This window comes from Zeugodacus cucurbitae, chromosome 6 (genome assembly GCF_028554725.1).
Source record: "Zeugodacus cucurbitae isolate PBARC_wt_2022May chromosome 6, idZeuCucr1.2, whole genome shotgun sequence".
Classification (NCBI taxonomy): Eukaryota; Metazoa; Arthropoda; class Insecta; order Diptera; family Tephritidae; genus Zeugodacus; species Zeugodacus cucurbitae.
Window position 1 is genome coordinate 44,652,193 of NC_071671.1, and position 20,246 is coordinate 44,672,438.

General features: G+C 34.2%; 1 protein-coding gene across 6 annotated transcripts in view; it reads right to left on the bottom strand.

The window, feature by feature from the left end:
• The window catches only part of LOC105209815 (uncharacterized), a 140,356-nt gene that overhangs the window by 98,940 nt on the left and 21,170 nt on the right, over nucleotides 1-20,246 (bottom strand). The window contains exon 2 of one of the 6 annotated variants that reach the window (XM_054233952.1): nucleotides 16,230-16,319. The exons of the other annotated variants lie outside the window; for them this stretch is intronic. The gene's annotated coding sequence lies outside the window, so the exon portion shown is untranslated. The remainder of the gene's footprint in view (nucleotides 1-16,229; nucleotides 16,320-20,246) is intronic. 6 annotated transcript variants of the gene reach the window in all.

Consider the following 20,246-nt stretch of genomic DNA (forward strand, 5'->3'; position numbering starts at 1 on the left):
GGCCAACACACTAAACAGACTGACCATCTTAAACACTTGCACACTCGCATTGCACATTTGATGCAAGCAAACATATTCGTACATATACTCTATTCATATACTTTGCATAGATACAAAAACAAAATTGAGTGTGTTTGTTTTTATGCTTTAATAGGCGGATAGTTGAGTGACAAGTTGCTGACAAGACGACAGCGTTATGCAGCCACGCTGGTGGTCACTAGTCAGAATACACGCTTATTCATACACATATATACATATTTTCCATATTATATATACTATATATGTGTATGTACATATACTAGTTTTGCATATTTTCGTTTTTTATTTTTCTGCATATTTCTTGCTGTTCACCGTCTTACTTTAAAATTAAAATCTATTTTTGTTCATAGCAAATCAAGTTGGCTAAAATCATTTAAAATAAATGGCAAACGGAAACTTGAAAGTTTTCAAATATTTTCGTTTTATATTTTTGTTTTCTTTTTTCTCAAGCACTACTTTTCCTTATAATCACAGCTGCGAAGTACATACTTAAGTGTATAGATATATTTTAATGCTGCTAATAATGATTTTGCTGTTTTTTTTCAGTTTGCCAAAGCAATTCACTCAAATACATTAATAACGGTTTCACTTTTCATACAAATTCGCAAATAATTGCTTTGCCAATTGTTGTTGCTATTACTCGATTTTTAGCTGAAATTATAACTCATTAAATATTTTTAATTGCAGAAGAAAATTTAAAAATGTGTACAATATCCGAGCCATTATGCGTCGAGTCTCGAAACTAAATACATACATACAATGTATATTAAAACAAAAGAAGAAAAACCACAAAAATTACTAATTTTTAATTGGCAATGTTAATTTTTTCTTAGAGGTTCTTTTAAAATGTCGCTTTTCGCGACCTATGAAATGGATTTGGATTCCAAATATCAATTATAGAGATAGATTTGGAGGTGACAAAAATGATACGAAATTTATGGGTACCAAGAATGAAGTAAGAATGAAGTGTAGAGCACTGATGACCTATATGAATTCATCACATCGGTTCGCTCGTATTTGTGTTGTCTGATCTAACCTACGGAATCGCGGGTATTTACTACCCTAATGACAAGTGACATTAATGCTCTGTTCCAACTTCTAGATCGGGAACAATTTCAGCTTATCTGCACTAAATTGGACAAGATGATCAGTTGACGTACATATCTTAATGTGTTCAGAGAAAGTATACCCACATTTTTAAGCTAATAATATAGTGTTGAACATGAGCTACAACGCCGCCTCGAAAAAAATTTACTCGCACTTCCTCCATGTTTCCGGCTGATTGGCTTATCAGAAACAAAATGAGTAGCGCCATTTTGATCTGTAAGCTTAAGTGCATGAAATGGACTATTACCAAATGAATATACCAAAAATTGGACATTTGGTAGATATTTTTTGTTTTTTGCTATAGATCGAAAATTTCCATGCGTTTATACATATGTGCTGAGTGTACCCTACGGCCATTCGTTCAAACCGTTTTTGAGATACGATACGATGAAGGAAAGTTTCAAAAACACAGATTTGAGAAAAACGAGTTCAAAGTTTACAGCTGTCGATTGAAAGCGAGTTTAGTTGTTTTTTGTATTCATCCCACTTATTAGGCTCAATAACGGCTATTAAAAAAAATGTTCTGTCAAAATTGTTTGGGTTCATGGTCAAAAAACATTGACCTCTTTTACTTACTCTGCATTAAATTCCAAAAAATTTTAGGTATTCAATTATATACAAAATGGTCAGGAAGAAGTTATTACTTAATATAATTTGTATAATAATTGTACAAGTTGTACATTTGTAAGAAAGGCTTATGAATTAATAAAAATTGTAACAAATATAAATAATCAAAACGCCTTTCTCTAGATATTTTTGTTTGAAAATATTCAAAATTACATTTACTTAGTAAAACCTCAATGTTTTGTATAGCTTCGAAAATAGTGGAATCGAATAAAAACTTTTACTCTTTATATATACTATTTCTGTATATTTCAGATTAAGTGAACATTTGGCGAATGAAATCGGTCTTTACTCTTCAGAGGAAAGACTTCTCATAGATTCTGGAGTTGAGCAAATAGAGAGTAATGTGATAATTTTTATAATATCGAGGTTTTGTTTTGGAGCGCCAATCAAACGAAGTCCTCCTTTACTTGTTCATTATAATTCATATTTTTCGTGATATGAAACGAAACTACGTAATTTTCAGAAACTCGACCAAGCGTTGTTGAGTTTTGGTTATTTTACTTTAAGCGATAGATTCCACACCAGGTTAACCAAGTAAAAACACTTCATTGCAAATAAGTAAATTTTAATGCTAACAGATCGATATTTCAAAACCCTTCAAACCCATCAACTACTCTAATCATAAATCCACGCACCTTCACTTGCAATAATACGAAAATTCGATTGGAATTTGTGTCAAGTCAACATAACGCAAGTCGATAAATATTTATCGATAATTGTAATAGCAATTCGATAAATGGTTAAGTAAACAAAATACCAAAAATTAGCCAACAAAGTTGGTGGAATCAAGTCGCAAGAAGTCTACTTAAGTGCTTATTTAACATTTACGCAATATGTGTATATTTGTTTTTGTTGTTGTCTAATGATGGGCGGTAAGCTGGCAATTGAAATCACAAACACGAGTGAGCCAAAGCAACAGCGGCAGCCAGTCGGTTAGTAAATAGGTGCGTAAGTGTGCACAAATATTGTGTGATTATTTTCTGTTTGTTTATTTCACTATTACTTTTGTTTGCTATTATATTTGAAGGCAAGCGTGCATGATTTATTATTTTACCGTTAATTTTTCGTTTTCGGAACATTTTTTTTTTTTTGATTTTTTTAATTTTCAAGTTGCTTGCATTCGCAATGAGATGAAGGCAAAACGGTAGATTGTGTAATCGCACAATAAACTAACTAACTAACTCAATGGTAGCTAATGCAGCACCAACAACAATAAGTAGCAGACAACAAAGAGTAAAACTTGAGAAAAGACAAAACACAGCGAAAATGCAAGCGAATAAAAAACGACTAATAAAGTGAAAAATTGTGGGTAAGAGCCAAAAGTGACTTTGCCGACACAATTGCAGCAGCAACGACAACAACAACAACAATAAAAACTAATAAAACAACAACAAAAGCTAGTAAGCCCCCCAATGCAATTGGCTTGTTGCAACAATAACAAACCAGATAACGGCAACCGTAAATTTTACACACTTGTTGGTTGCAGAAATATCCATGTATGTAGTTGTTGTTGTTGTTGTTGCTGGTTTGTTGTTTAATTTTTTGCTTGGCCAAAAACCACTCGTGCATTCATTCACATTTTATGGTAACAGCTGTGGAATTGCAACAGCAATAGCAACAACACCGGGCACATACTCGAACTAAAACTCTAGTGCAACACAGTTGCAAGACTGAAATAGTAAGGTAGTGCAATGTTCGGTTGGAACTGAATGTAAAATATTTGACATCGATTATATTTAGATAATATTCTCTTAAACGTGCTCTAATGATATTTTTTTTTTTCTGTTCCCAGAGTCAATCGTTCAAAAGTATTACTTTTGATGGAGCCTATGTTTTTACAAAACAAATTGGCTTAATTTGTCCTATAAAACGTGTTTTATTTGGTTACACATATGTATTTCTTCATTTATCAATGGAATCTATACTAATTTTTATCTGTAGAAATATTTTGATAAAAACAACTTCAAATACCCTTTTTAAAAATTAAATTATTAGAAATAAATATTGTGGACTCCTTTTTCACACATTTTCAATATTTAGCTTATATGCAACTAGCAAAGAACCCAAAATAATAATGAAGCAACTGCTCCCTTTTAAACAAGCTGTATTTGATATCTATACTCGTTTGTTCAAAAAATAACAGGAATTTTCGTATTTTTTTTTAATATTTATTCATTAGTCCACGATACTGTTGTCACCTTCGAAACAGTAAGCATTTAATATTATAAACTTATACCAGCGCTTCTTCCAATCATCGAAATACTTCTCAAACTCGATTTTTGGATAGGTTAGCCTTTGGATCGATTTCTCCTATTCGTAAAACGACGGCTCTGTAAGGTTCTCTTGGTTTTTGAAAATTGGAAAAAATCACACAGAGTCATATCAGGTCACGTCAAATAATTTGAAATTGCAAATTTTAAAATTCCCATTATTTTTTGAACACATCTCGTACAATACTGAAAATGTTAAACTGAAGCTAGTTGACCCGCCAAGACATTGCTTCCATAAATGTAACGAACATATACAACATAGTATATACACATTTTATCGTATTTAGCTATGTTAAATTACAGTGCGTTTTAAAAGTAATAAATTAAAACTTTTCTGTCAGTTCTTTGGAATGGTAGCCAAACTTCACGCGGTTAAGTGAATCAATTTGTAACAATGGAACTTTTCCGTACTAACCGACACATCCCTTGACCTTCCTCCAAAGTAGTTTCAAACAAGATCATAGTTCGAGCCAATTTAAACAATATTTAGAAGCAGTAAAATTGATTTAAGAATAGAACACTAGAGCGAAACTCAGGCTGGATAGATTTTGTAGATGTTCACTTAAATTACTGTAAAATATTTGATCAGTATGCCATTTGACTAACAGCTTAATTATTCTTTCCACAGAATATTTAAAGATTTGAAGCAATCATCGATATCTGGTAAAATCGATAACTTAGTGTAAAAATCTATTTGCTATTTGTAATGCAAATATCATCATCGACTTTAATTTGCTAATTTCTACTTGAATTTGTAAGTAACCATTCATATTCAGCGACACACTGTATATTTTTATGGTATTTTTCAAGTATTTGCGAATAAGTTCGGTTAAAATGGTCTTGGCCACATTGGCGTACATTGGCACAATACAAATCACAAGTTACAGCTAACTAATAGCTAAATATTTGCTAAGTTGTTGCTCGCGCCAAAATTTACTCACTGTTGCACCAAATTTATATTTCAACTTCGAAGTGAATGAACGGTAGCTTGAATTTGTTGCAAGTGAAGCACAAGGTTATAACTTGTGCTACATATAGTACACACATATGTATTTGTCTGGCGTTTCTAATTTACGTAGATTTGGTTCAATCTACACGAAGGGTAATTTCGAAAAAGAAATATTTTTTTTTACTTCGAATGACGTACTACTAGAAACGTGTTCAGTTCAGTGTTCAGTATTTCCTTTTTTCATTAATCTTTCCAATTTGTTAAAATATGATCCATTCATATTGAAATTTTTAATAAAATATATTTAATTATACAGAACCGTAGATTTTGTTCTGTTTGTCATTAGTTATGCATCTAGATGGAACAAGTGTCTTAAGTATCATCAGTCACTGTATCAGTTACTGAAGAACTATCCCAAATATTCACATTTTCTTCAGCGCATATATGTAAATATTGATTTTCGGGTTACATAGACTTTTCTAATACTTTCAATTGTCACCAAAGTGGCAACTATCAATAAAACAGTAAAGATCACCAATTCAGACACCAAACCCACCCGATGGGTTATCTCAATGCTCTTTATGTAATAGTAACAAGTTGGAAATGGTTACGTTCGAGTATAAACGAACATTTTTTTTCTCGCAATTTATTTATATATATATATATTTGGCGTAGGAACCGCTTTAAGCGATTATAGCCGAATCCACCAGCCACTCATTCCTCCTTTTTGCTTTTTGGCGCCAACTGGAAACACCAAGTGAAGCCAGGTCACTTTGCACTTGGTCTTTCCACCGGAGTGGAGGTCGTCCTCTTCCGCGGCTTCCTCCAGCGGGTACTGCATCGAATACTTTCAGAGCTGGAGTGTTTTCTTCCATCCGTACAACATGACCTAGCCAGCGTAGCCGCTGTCTTTTTATTCGCTGAACTATGTCAATGTCGTCGTATAAATCGTACAGCTCATCGTTCCATCGTCTGCGGTATTCGCCGTTGCCAATGTTTAGAGGACCATAAATCTTGCGCAAAACCTTTCTCTCGAAAACCCCAAGAGTCGTCTCATCGGATGTTGTCATCGTCCACGCTTCAGCGCCATACATCAGGACGGGAATAATGAGCGACTTATAGAGTTTGATTTTGGTTCGTCGAGAGAGGACTTTACTTTTCAATTGCCTACTCAGTCCAAAGTACCACCTGTTGGCAAGAGTGATTCTGCGTTGGATTTCAAGGCTGACATTGTTGGTGTTGTTAATGCTGGTTCCCAGATAAACGAAATTATCTACAACTTCAAAGTTATGACTGTCAACAGTGACGTGGGAGCCAAGACGCGAGTGCGCTGACTGTTTGTTTGATGACAGGAGATATTTCGTCTTGTCCTCATTCACCACCAGACCCATACGCTTCGCTTCTTTATCCAGTCTGGAAAACGCAGAACAAACGGCGCGGTTGTTGCTTCCGATGATATCAATATCATCGGCATACGCCAGGAGCTGTACATTCTTGTAGAAGATTGTACCCTCTCTATTTAGTTCTGCAGCTCGTATTATTTTTTCCAGCAATAGATTGAAGAAGTCGCACGATAGTGAGTCACCCTGTCTGAAGCCTCGTTTGGTATCGAACGGCTCGGAGAGGTCCTTCCCGATCCTGACGGAGCTTTTGGTGTTGCTCAACGTCAGCTTACATAGCCGTATTAGTTTTGCAGGGATACCAAATTCAGACATCGCGGCATAAAGGCAGCTCCTTTTCGTGCTATCGAAGGCAGCTTTAAAATCGTTAAAAAGATGGTGAGTATCGATTCTTCTCTCTCGGGTCTTTTCCAAGATTTGGCGCATGGTGAATATCTGGTCCATTGTGGATTTTCCAGGTCTAAAGCCACACTGATAAGGTCCAATCAGTTCGTTGACGGTGGGCTTTAGTCTTTCACACAATACGCTCGACAGAACCTTATTTGCGATATTGAGGAGACTTATACCACGGTAGTTGGCGCAGATTGTGGGGTCTCCCTTCTTATGGATTGGGCAGAGCACACTAAGATTCCAATCGTCAGGCATGCTTTCTTCCGACCATATTCTACAAAGAAGCTGATGCATGCACCTTATCAGTTCTTCGCCGCCGTATTTGAATAGCTCGGCCGGTAATCCATCGGCCCCCGCCGCTTTGTTGTTCTTCAAGCGGGTAATTGCTATTCGAATTTCTTCATGGTCGGGTAATGGAACATCTATTCCATCGTCATCGATTGGGGAATCGGGTTCGCCATCTCCTGGTGTTGTACTTTCACTGCCATTGAGCAGGTCGGAGAAGTGTTCCCTCCATAATCCCAGTGTGCTCTGGACATCCGTTACCAGATTACCTTCTCGGTCCCTACATGATAATGCTCCGGTCTTGAAACCTTCTGTTAATCGCCTCATCTTTTCATAAAATTTTCGAGCATTACCCATGTCGGCCAGCTTTTCAAGCTTTTTTACGTCTGCAAATGCGTCTCGCTTCCCTCTTCAGTTCTCGATATCTATCCCACCCCGAACGTGTTGTGGTCGATCGCAAAGTTGCGAGGTAGGCAGTCTGTTTTCTCTCCACTGCGGAACGACAATTCTCATCGTACCAACTGGTTTTTTGGCGTTGCCGGAGACCAATTGTTTCGGCTGCAGCGGTATGCAATGAGTTTGAGATGCCGTTCCACAGCTCCCTTATATCGAGATGTTGATGAGTGCTCTCAGAGAGCAGGAGTGCAAGTCGAGTAGAAAATCGTTCGGCTGTCGGTTGTGATTGCAGCTTTTCGACGTCGAACCTTCCTTGTGTTTGTTGACGGGCGTTCTTTGCTGCACAGAGGCGAGTGCGTATCTTTGCTGCTACTAGATAATGGTCCGAGTCAATGTTTGGCCCTCGGAGCGTACGCACGTCTAAAACACTGGAGACATGTCTTCCGTCTATCACAACGTGATCGATTTGATTGCGCGTGTTTCGATCAGGGGACAGCCACGTTGCTTGATGAATTTTTTTATGCTGGAATCTGGTACTACAGACAACCATATTTCGGGCCCCAGCGAAGTCGATCAGCCTCAGGCCGTTTGGCGATGTTTCGTCATGGAGGCTGAATTTTCCGACTGTTGTGCCAAAGACACCTTCTTTACCAACCCTGGCGTTAAAATCGCCAAGCACGATTTTGACATCGTGGCGGGGGCAGCGCTCATAGGTGCATTCTAGGCGCTCATAGAAAGCATCTTTGGTCACATCGTCCTTCTCTTCCGTTGGGGCGTGGGCGCAAATCAGCGATATGTTGAAGAACCTCGCTTTGATGCGGATTGTGGCAAGACGTTCATCCACCGGGGTGAATGCCAGGACTCGGCGACGTAGTCTCTCTCCCACCACAAATCCAACACCGAATTTGCGCTCCTTTATATGGCCGCTGTAGTAGATGTCACAAGGACCCACCTTCTTCCGTCCTTGTCCCGTCCATCGCACTTCTTGGATGGCGGTGATGTCAGCCTTTAGTTGTATGAGGACATCAACCAGCTGGGCAGAGGCACCTTCCCAATTAAGAGTCCGGACATTCCAGGTGCATGCCCTCAAATCATGATCCTTAGTACGTTTGCAGGGGTCGTCATCAAAAGGGGGGTTTCTCATCCGAGGCTCGGTGTTTGTTTTCATTGGGGAGATTTTTTTATGTGGTGGGTCCCAAGTCCTACGTACAACCGCACAAGCGGGCTTCGCCTTCTCACTTTAGCTCGCCTCCAAACGGATGTCTGTTAGCTACCCAGGGGATACTTGGTCTAAAACCGGAAGTCGTGAGCTGCTTGAGTCATATGCAAAAGAATCGTTCCTGGCCACTCCCAAGTGAATGGCAATCAGAAACTTTCCTCACTTGCGTGAACTTCTACATATGACCCCATCCCCCTATTTATTTATTTAATGTTATTAAGATAACACACACTATTCGTCCCGTGTATATAATAATGAAAAAAATATTTATAGTATATGAGGGCTGGTGTGTTCCTGGACCGATTTCATTGCTAACAAGCTATTTTATATCTAAGGTTATACACTCACTAAATTTTGCCAAGATCATATGTTAACCGATATATACGGTATAAAGTCCACCAGAAGTTTCAAAATCCATATATGTATGAGGTATGAAGAATAACAAGGCGGCGGTGGCTGATGGATTGCCGGCCGAGCTATTCAAATACGGCGGTGAAGAGCTGATAAGGTGCATGCATCAGCGTCTTTGCGGAATATGGTCGGAAGAAAGCATGCCCGACGATTGGAATCTCAGTGTACTCTGCCCAATCCACAAAAAGGGAGACCCCACAATCTGCTCCAACTATCGTGGGATAAGCCTCCTTAACATCGCTTATAAGGTTCTACCGAGCGTACTGTGTTAAAGGCTAAAGCCCACCGTCAACAAACTGATTGAAGAGAAGGTACAATTTTTTATAAGAGTGTACAGCTACTGGCGTACGCCGATGATATCGATGTCATTGGAAACAACACCCGCGCCGTTAGTTCTGCTTTTTCCCGCTTGGATAGGAAAGCGAAGCGAATGGGTGGTGAACGAGGACAAGACGAAATATCTCCTGCCATCAAACAAAGAGTCAGCGCATTCGCGTCTTGGCTCCCACGTCACAGTGACAGTCATAACTTTGAAGTTGTAGATAATTTCGTATATCTAGGAACCGGCATCAACACCGATAATAATGTCAGCCTTGAAATCAAACCCAGAATCACTCTTGCCAACAGGTGCTACTATGGACTAAGTAGGCAATTGAAAAGTAAAGTCCTCTCTCGACGAACAAAAACTAAACTCTACAAGTCCCTCATCATTCCCTTCCTACTTTATGGTGCAGAAGCGTGGACGGTGTCAACATCCGATGAGACGGCACTACGAGTTTTCGAGAGAAAGGTTTTGCGGAAGATTTATGGTCTAAAACATCTTCATTGAAATTCTTTAGCATATCTGAATATTGATATTTTCAGTTATTTTTATATCATTTGTACAAAGTTTTGTTCGGATAACTTCATTGGTGCTTAAATATTTTAAAGTGAACCAATCAGATAAACTCCAAAATTGTGGTATAACGAAAGTAGGCGTGGTTATGAACCGATTTTGTCAAACTATACCTTTGGAATGCCACACAATTTTATGAATTTCAGTGAAATTTATCTAGTACATCCTTAGAATATAACAGCAAAAGCTCATCACTTAGTGTTATTTTTAAATTCCCTAAAATGTGTTTAAATATGTTCAAAGTATAAATAAGTTCATTTGAGTAGCAATACAATCAAACTGTGAAAAAATATCTAATTTTTAAATTAATTAATAAAATTAGAATTCCTAATTCTTATTTTTATCGATAATAATCACACAACATTTCAGTTTGAGAATCTAAACCCAACCAGTATAAAAAAATTTCGCGGCTTTTACCACTTCTCGATTATATAACTTTCCATTTCGCGGCACTTCTCCACTTTTATTGCCCGTTTTAGTTGATTACACTTGCATTGTTGTAATCGTTTTATGCAACAAAATTAAAAAAAGGAAAACAAATCACAACCAACATAATAATATTGAAATTTTGCTATTGTTGTTGTAATTGCATACAGTAGTGCCGCTGCTTGTAACGATTTGTACATTTTTCAATTTTATTGCCGTTGTTGTAAGTAGCTATGTACATATATATGTTTGCCTGAAGTTGAGTAAACAATTGCTTTTCGCGGCGAAAAATTGTTTACAACAAAAACAAAAACATACAAATAGACATTTTGATCAAAAACAAAAAAGCCAACAAATAAGGCCATGTAACGGCGTCTGCCACAGCGCCTACAAACAACAACACAACGCAAATGCAACAATGCAATCAACTGCAGTTTGCAACAAAGCTGACTTGGAAAAAGCTCAAAGCGGCAACAAGCACCAACAACAAAGCATTACTGAATTACAACAACTTTAATGTTTCTGTGAGTGTGTGTGTCCGTGTTTATTATGCACTTAAATACAACTCCGTCGAACACGATTACGTCACAACAACAACAACGCATTCAAGCGATTACAATTTTTATGAATGAACGAAATTTTCGAGTCTCCTTCATTTGTACCACTCAACATCTACTCGCTAGGCATTTATCGGGTATGGGGGCTCTTTCTTCATTACAAACTCATATAAATATGTTTGTATATGACTGGAAATTAAATTTTGTTATGCTTAATTTCACTGCAATGAGCTTTTATGATGCAGGAAGAATAAAGCAATAGAAATCTAATATGACTTTGTTCACTTTGATAGACCACAAACTCTTTGAAACCCATTTAATTTACTTGATATTCCTGACAAATGACTTTGAAAGTGTATTCAACAAAAAACAACAAATTAAATATCTGTGGCAAAAATTATGTCTACCGACTGCAAAAAAATAAATTATTCATCTTTTGTGGAAGCAGCTCTCTCTGCCTGCCAGCAGGAACATCTTCGTAAATGTTCAAGCCATAAAGTTCTCTGGTATACTCAATGACATAATAAAACTCCTTACGAGAGAACACTATTTTTTAATTAAGTACTCTTGCAGCACAGAGAAGCAATTTTAGTTAAAAGTGACTGCATATGTTTGGACTAATAATCTAATTAGTTTTTGACCTGAAACTCTTTAGTATAATATTTCTAAGTTAAGGTTATCCATGCCATTAGCTAAAGTAATTCTAGTTGAAGTTCGATCGGTTGCCATGAGTAAAAATAAATATAAACGGATCCCTTTCAATAAAGTTTTTGAAAGATAGAAGAAATTACCTCTGCACATTCAACTCAACGGTTCCCCTTTTGCGAGGATAATACTGAAGCACTTTGATTATAATTAGTTCAACCTGATATACAATGTATTTTAATTGTTGATATCGGTAATTAAATGGGAAAAAACGAATTGTTTAATTAGTATTTAATTAAGTCGAAATTTATGTAAAAGCCCTCATGCAATCCTATGGTATGTGTTCCATGAGTGGAAGGAAGCATCTGTTTAATGAAATAACAGCTAAATAACATCAAAAGAAATGTAAGATATTGGAAAGAGAAAACTGTTATAATTCTGTTAAAGACAATAACCGTCACTATATTGTGTTTGAAACACTCACCAGTCAGACCATCACTCTTCTAGTATTAAGCCAAAATTGAATCCATCCAATGTACCGAATGTTCTAAACATCTATAATGATCTAACCACATATCGTTAAATTGACAGCGTTAATCAATTAAACATAATGAGTCGATTTGTATTTTAATTGCCTCAATTACTTGATTATTATGTGCATTAACCTTAGCTTTAAAACTTAAAAAGCTAAAAATATCATATGAGACTTTCCGTAGTCCTTACGGGACCACTAATGTTACTGAGATTTATTTGTAAATGTACTTTGGCGTAAATAGCAGAGCTGAAGGAGCTTTTTAGATAGCCTCTTAATTTTATTAATTTAATTACTCAATTATGGAATTTTGAAAAGAGACAATAATAGTTAGTTAAAGCGTGTTGAGGTGATTTATAAAATATTAGCAAATGCTCAAAAGGCGGCAAAACAGTAATTAAGACATTCGAAATATATTTTTTTATATACAGTGGAACTTCTCTAACTCGAATCACAATAATCCACAAAAAAACTTCGAGTTAAAGAGACTTCGGAGTTCCAAAAGGTAATTTGTATGAATTTTGACATCTATTGCCAATGCAATAGTTCGAGTTATAGCAGTTCGAGTTATGGAAGTAAACTGTATTTTTTTATTTTTTTAAATTTTAAATATGTAAATTGGATTTAATGTACTTTAACATTTTATTTACTGTAGGTAAAATACCTCTGGGAAATACCATCACTGTGTTAAACAAAAAAATCCAAAAGTTATTTGCTATTATACGTATATGTATGGTTTTTAAAGTAAATAGTTTTCCAATAGCCGTAATTTTATAACAGAATTAAAAAAGCAATTTATTATTATTAATTGACTTCTTATAAGCACCTCTCCTATTTTACTTTTTCACAAGTAAATCTCAGTGAATACTACACTACAAACAACAAAAAAAAAAAAACACTGGAAAAATGTTAATCCCCTCTACTCGTTAAGCTGGCGTCGCATTTTGCCAACAATGCGCTTGAGAATTAATAAAAAAAATAACAAATTAACTTTCAACGCTGCTGATGATACACGCTCGCTTAACCTTGAAATGCCACACACTTACACATATACGACGAGCTGTTGTAAATACTTTGCATATTTATTTTATTAAATATATATGGTAAATATTTTTATGCATACGTCATCTAGATAAGTGTGTAAGTGTGTGCGAAACCGTAAAAGTAAAGGGAGGCACAAAAACTATCCAATTAAAAATTATAAACAAATTATAATTAAATGGATCCATTAAAGTCATGTGAACATAATCAAAACTCAACAAGTTTCGATGAAGCCATTTTTTTTGGTGTTTTTGTAATTAGTTTTAGTATTGTATGTCTATAATAGAACTGTTGGCATTTATTGATAGATTTATTTAGTATAAATAACTGTTAGTTATTGGTTTATTTCGCGTCTCTTCGCTTAATCAAATTAACATAACAGTAAATATAAAACTATTATTATATTAGCATTAAAGAATAGAATTATACAAATGTTTTTGTTATTAATTATGTTCTTTTTCGTTAAAAAAGGAGGAGCTTAAATATCGAGATGTTATACTTATAAAGCTAAAGTCAGTGTTGCCACATTTTATAAAAAATTCAAAAGAATTAAATTTATAACTTAATATTGATTATGAAGAGACTATAATTTGAAAATTATAATAATCAGAAATAATTAGACTTGCCACATATTTCTTGTTAATAAATGCGGACAAAATATCTACTAAAGCTTAGTGAAATGAAAAATAAAAATTTAATTGTAGTTAATGTCAATATACATATACACATATGATGAGATAGTTTTTTTATAAAAATATGTAAGTGACATATCCTAATGTCGCGTTGGAGACTTTTGCCTTTATTCAGCAAACGCATCGCAACATCATTGCCAACATGTTATTTTACTCAGCATCTTTACCAGTCAGCGGTCCCGTACAATAAGCGGCACCGTTTGATCAATCGCGTGATACATAACACTTCTATTTCATCATCCATCGAGAAAAGTCTTTCATTGTCGCAGTTCATTTTTACATATATCGGTCATATCATTTAATATATTACATTAAAATATAAGTGTAATTTTTATATTTAAAAAACGAATGTTTAATAAAATAAATACAAATAACATTAAAAACGTTACTTGTATCTATTTAATGTAGTTGCCACATGGTTTTTTTATTTTTCAACAACATTTTTGATACTCGTCAATAATTTAAGTTAGTAAAATGTCTGAAATACTAATCGGCACTTTTTGTACAAAGATAAGTGCTGCCACATATTTGATTTTTTACCTAATTTTTGACTTCTCTAAGAAGCTATTTATTAATTTTAGCTGACACATTATTTTCTCTCTTTGACTGAAAATTCAGGCAGCTAATAATTTATCATAAAGGCAAGGGTTGCCATATTTTGTACATATATTTTTTTTATTTTGTGATTTTCCAAAAACAAAACTTTACAATTTACTGCAGCTGCACACGCATACGTTTTTAATGCATTAACAAAATGTATGAAATGAAGAAACGCCGCCAAGAGACCCTTCAAATCAATTGTCTTGATGAGTTCAATGAACAATCAATAAAACCGTAAAAACGCCAAATTTGTTAACAATATTGTTTTTGGCAAGGCAAACACTAACAACAACACATACGCATACACGCCATACTACAACAACAATAGTGTAACTTAACAGCACAACAACCACTCTCCCTTTTGTTGTTGTTGTTACATTACATATTTTGTAATTACTCATACGCACTGGCAAACCAAAGACTTAAGCAACGAACTCGCCCGCAAAGTTTCACAGCATTTTTCTGCGCCATTTTAAGCCGATTAATTACGTACAAGCAAACGCAAACGCTATTGATTGACTACCTGTCTGATTCGCTTCAAACGCCGACTGACAGACTGGCTGCCTTTATTTGTCCATTTGACGGCCGATGTTCGTTGCTTCAGCGCTGGCAATTGCCAAATGTAAATACAATTACTCAGACAAAGGCTGGCTGTGTGCGGGGGTGGAGTGCCAGTGAGTGCATAACTAAAGAAAAAGTGAATCAAATAAAAGCAAATCATATGAACAATGTAAACGAAACGTCAATCCATCACTTGATCAAGTTGATGTGCCAGCGAGACACCGTCAGTTATGTACCTATAAATGGTTCTTTCAATCAAATATGCAGTCAAATTGAAATTAAGAAACTTTTAAATAACAAATTGCGCGCTGTGTGATTTCATCAAGCTCATATGTATGCGTGTGTATGTATAGAAAGAATGAGTAATTCAATTAATTTTATTTCATCAAAACACCTGAAAATCACTTAAGTCTAAATTTGATGTCTAATTTTTTTGTTTAATTTCCTTAATAAATTGTATGACGAAGTACTTAAAAATTTGTTATTTGTACATGCAAATGTGCTTAAGTCACTTGAACTACGTTTGTTGCTTTTAATTTATTGCATGTCGAGCGAAAGGTCAATATCTAACATTGCATACTTATTATTTGAATGTACATTTTTCTCAACCTTTTTTTGAGCATTTTCTCTGTTTGCAAAGCTCGATTTTTTATCAAAACAGAATTAATATATTATTTAGTTTAGTTTATAGCTCTAAGATAATCTCATAGAGACTTATATTATATACTTAAGCGCATTATAATTTAGGATGCTATGCGACCGTTTATTATGCGGATTGCAATATAGATAAGTTTTGAGTACGCTATATTTCTATAATACTATTTAATATGTTACGTTACGTTATGTAGTGCTAAATGTAAGTACTCACTCTGCAAAATTACTGAAATTTATTTAAAAAAGTTTTGTTATTTTACGTTACGTTATATTATTTTATATTAATTTTGTAAATTGCTTGTTATTTTAATTACATTTTACAATTAAATGTTGAATGTAAATGTAAAATGTAAAAAAATATTACTTCTTGGTACAAAATACTTTCTATGATAGGTAGATAAAAGCGCAGCCTTTCCGGGCAGAATTAGCGCTAGATAACTAACTATCTTTCTATGGTAAACTAATAATTTTCTAAAAGTTCTATGTTAATTAATATACAATACAAAAGACTTACAACACGAACTTGAACTTACATTTATAGTCAAGAAATGTTGGTGGATGCATTTAACAAGCAAGTTATAGTTAAACGCCTTCAAGTAATGTTATAATATAATATCAGAAATCTGTAAATAATAAAATTAAAAAAAAAAAAATAAAAAGTTTGTAAAAGAGTAATAGAGTATAGTTTACATATATGATATATAGTATTACATATGTGTCTATACGAGTATTCCACATTTATACTAACATATATATATCGATTTTCTTTGATGAAAATAAAACCTTTCGAAATTGGTCTTCATCTCACTCGTTAATTGTTGAGATTGTAAGTTTTAAGAAAGGGCAATACCTAGAGCCAATAACGCAATATATCAGAATGTTTTCGCTTGAACATTTATTTACGGCTTAAAATAGTTAAATTTACAAAGTCGTTGGAAACCAAATTATATCACAAAGAATAAGTACAATTATTACCAGAAGGCGTTATGTCACACATCCAATAAAACTGTAAGTGACAATTATTGTGTATATATATCTACAATAAAGAAATGTTGTCTACAATTAGGCTCCATATATATTTATAGCGAATTCACGACTTAATAGGTATTTCCAGTTTTTGATAGAATGTAAATGCTATTTATGATGACAAGGGAAAACGGGAATTTCTCATTATTAAAAATAAAAAAAAAGTTAAAAGTTATTTCAAATTTAATTTTTATACTCTCGCAACAAATGTTGCTAAAGAGAGTATTATAGTTTTGTTCACATAACGGTTGTTTGTAACACCCAAAACTAAACGAGTTAGATATAGGGTTATATATACCAAAGTGATCAGGGTGAAGAGTGGAGTTCAAATCCGAATGTCTGTCTGTCCGTCCGTCCGTCTGTGCAAACTGTAACTTGAGTAAAAATTAAGATATCTTGATGAAACTTGGCACACTTATTTCTTGGCACCATAGCCAACACCCACAAAATGGCGAAAACCGAAAACACATAAAGTGCCATAACTAAGCCATAAATAAAGCTATGGAAATAAAATTTGGTATGAAGGATCGTACTATGAAGGGGCATATTTGGATGTAAATTTTTTGGGGAAGTGGGCATGGCCCCGCCCTCTACTAAGTTTTTTGTACATATCTTGCAAACCAATAGAGCTATATAAACCAAACTTTCTGCAGTCGTTTTTTAGCCTCTTCCTAATGCAGTACAAAAATGAAAGAAATCGGATCATAACCACGCCCACCTCCCATACAAAAGTTAGGTTGAAAATTACTAAAGGTGGGTTAACTCACTAACGAAAAGCGTCAGAAACACTAAATTTCACATAAGAAATGGCAGATGAAAGCTGCACTCAGATTTTTTTACAAAATGGAAAATGGGCGTGGCGTCGCCCACTTATGGGTCAAAAACCATATCTCAGGAACTACTCGACCGATTTCAATGAAACTTGGTTTGTAATAGTTTCCTTACATCCCAATGATATGTTGTGAAAATAGGCTAAATCGCTTCACAACCACGCCTACTTCCTATATACCAGAACTTTGAAGACAATCTGAATCGTTTACTTTACAATATATAAAGAGAACTTTGCACAAATACTATGTTAATAGTCTGGCAGCTCCATTCTAAAAATCGCCGAAATCGGACCATAGGTTTTTAAAGCCCCATATATCGAACACGAGGACCTCGGTGCTTCTAACCTAATATTATGGTTTCCAACTTTCAATGGACTTTATACAATATATGTGACGAATATGTGGGTCAAATTGTGTATTATATAATATTAATAAAGTTAAATAAATAAATTGCTAGAGTATAAAATGTTCGGTTACACCCGAACTTAGCCCTTCCTTACTTGTTTAAATAAAGCCTTCAACTAATATCGAATCAACTAGATTTGAATATTTAATATACAATATATATTTAAATTTTACTTTGATTGCACTTAATAAACACTCTAAATTTATTTATTATATTTTAAGACAAAATATTTGAATTCCGTCGAGTGAAGAAATATTTTAAATAGATTTAAATTCTAATAAGTCTTATAAATATTTTAATATAAATAAATGTATCCATTAGTTTTAGTTTACACTTAGTTGGGAATAAAAAAATATTTTTGAAAATTATTTGACATTTTGAGTCTAAAAAAGATGATGAAAGATTTCTTTGTTTGTATTTACTTAGAAGAGTTTACAATTTAGTGAGATGTTTTTTTTTTTTTTTAAAACTTAAAAACTTTGGAAAAAAATCTAACCAGTTGAAAATGTATTGACTGACCTTCAATAAAATTAATTTGAACGCATTGTAATCAGCACTGAGCACGCTAATTTGTCATATTTATATCAATATACAATATATATTGATGTATATGTAGGTATATATACCTATAAGTATACTTCAAATATACTGTAACGGGAGTGAGGCAATCCACTTATTAATGCAGTGCTTTTAATGCTGAGTCGGTTACGTGAATGTAAATGAATTTGCATTTTCTCGCGTAGCTTTGAGAAATAGTGGAACTTTTACACGTTTACACACGCAAACATAACTATAATATGTGAAACCCAGAGGTTTATATTAATGACATGCCCACAATAAAAAGCTACAAAAGCAATTTGAACAGCAATTTTTGAAACAATGTTTAAAGCACACATGTTTTGTAAACAACAATAATTCAATATTATTTTTTATTTATGTATTTTCGCTTACTTAGCACAGCAGTGATCGATACTAAAAAATTACTTCAAAAGAATGTGCGACGCCTAAAAATACTATATATTAACGCATCTCTTTCACACCACTTGACGCAATTCTCGATGTTCAGTGCGAGTTTAAGGCAGTGATTTGCAGTCAGCGCTTGCCAATTCAAAAATGCATGAGCTGATCTGTGGAGATCGGCTGTCAAGCGGTAACACTCGTGTCATACACGAGTATGTAATGGCAGTGATAAATCGTTTTCCGCTCTCTTAATTGCACTTTTATTTTGATTTCAGCTACCTATCCATTGCTCAGTGTGGCCTTTAAGGGCCGGGGGGTGAACGCTTGCTGTGGCCTTGGCGATTCTCTAACTTTTATTTTGATTTCGTGTGTGTGTTCTAGAGACGATGTATTTATCGCGTCTCTATGAATCTTCAATATGTTTTTGAGGGCATAACGCAGCTGCATTTTAATTATAGGAATAATAACAGCGCTCGCAGTCTCTTAATCATTTAGTTGCGGAATAGAGTGACGACCATAGAATAAATGAATAAAGAATGAATGAAGGAGCTGACGGAATTTCACACTTCACAACTGGCATTCAAGCGTTAGATTAAACTTGAAAATTATTGTGAATAATGCGGTCAGCTGAAGTGACACACTTCTAATTTTTGTTATAGAGAAGTGTGTCGTTCGCAAAGCAATTAACTGTAAATTATTGTTAGCTTTGTTAATCTATCAATGAAACACTTATATTATGTATATGTATTTATGAATCTTCAAAATTTTTATATTAATGAGCAGAAAATTATAAATATTTAAAGAATTATTAAACAATTCTTCTGAGAAATTATTTTGTCTCATTCCTCTTTACTTCTCCTTTAGGAATAACAATCAAATTTGTTATAATTTGCTACAAATAACTAAAAATCATTCATCAGTCATTTTTTAAACCGGAAATTACTCATTTTTCGTGGTTAAATACCAAAAAAAAATTAAATAACAAATATTTTGAGTGAGTAATCATTATGAAAGTATGTGGATTTCAGACAATATTGATTTAATCAAAAATTAATTAAGATGAAATGAGTTATGACAAAAATACGCAGTATCATTAAAATCTTATATTCCTAAATAAAGTCAGTAATGGTCGGAAAATACACAAATTTTAAATAGCAAATCTCGCAATTAAAAAAATAAATTGTTTTAATACTTGAATCAAGGAGGGAAAGTATATAATTTGAAGGCCAATGTTCATACCTCATACAAATATATATATGTGCATTTTTGTTTTTGTTTAATCTTCTTGTCTTGTCTAATCTTATTTTTTGAATTTCGGTAAATGTAGA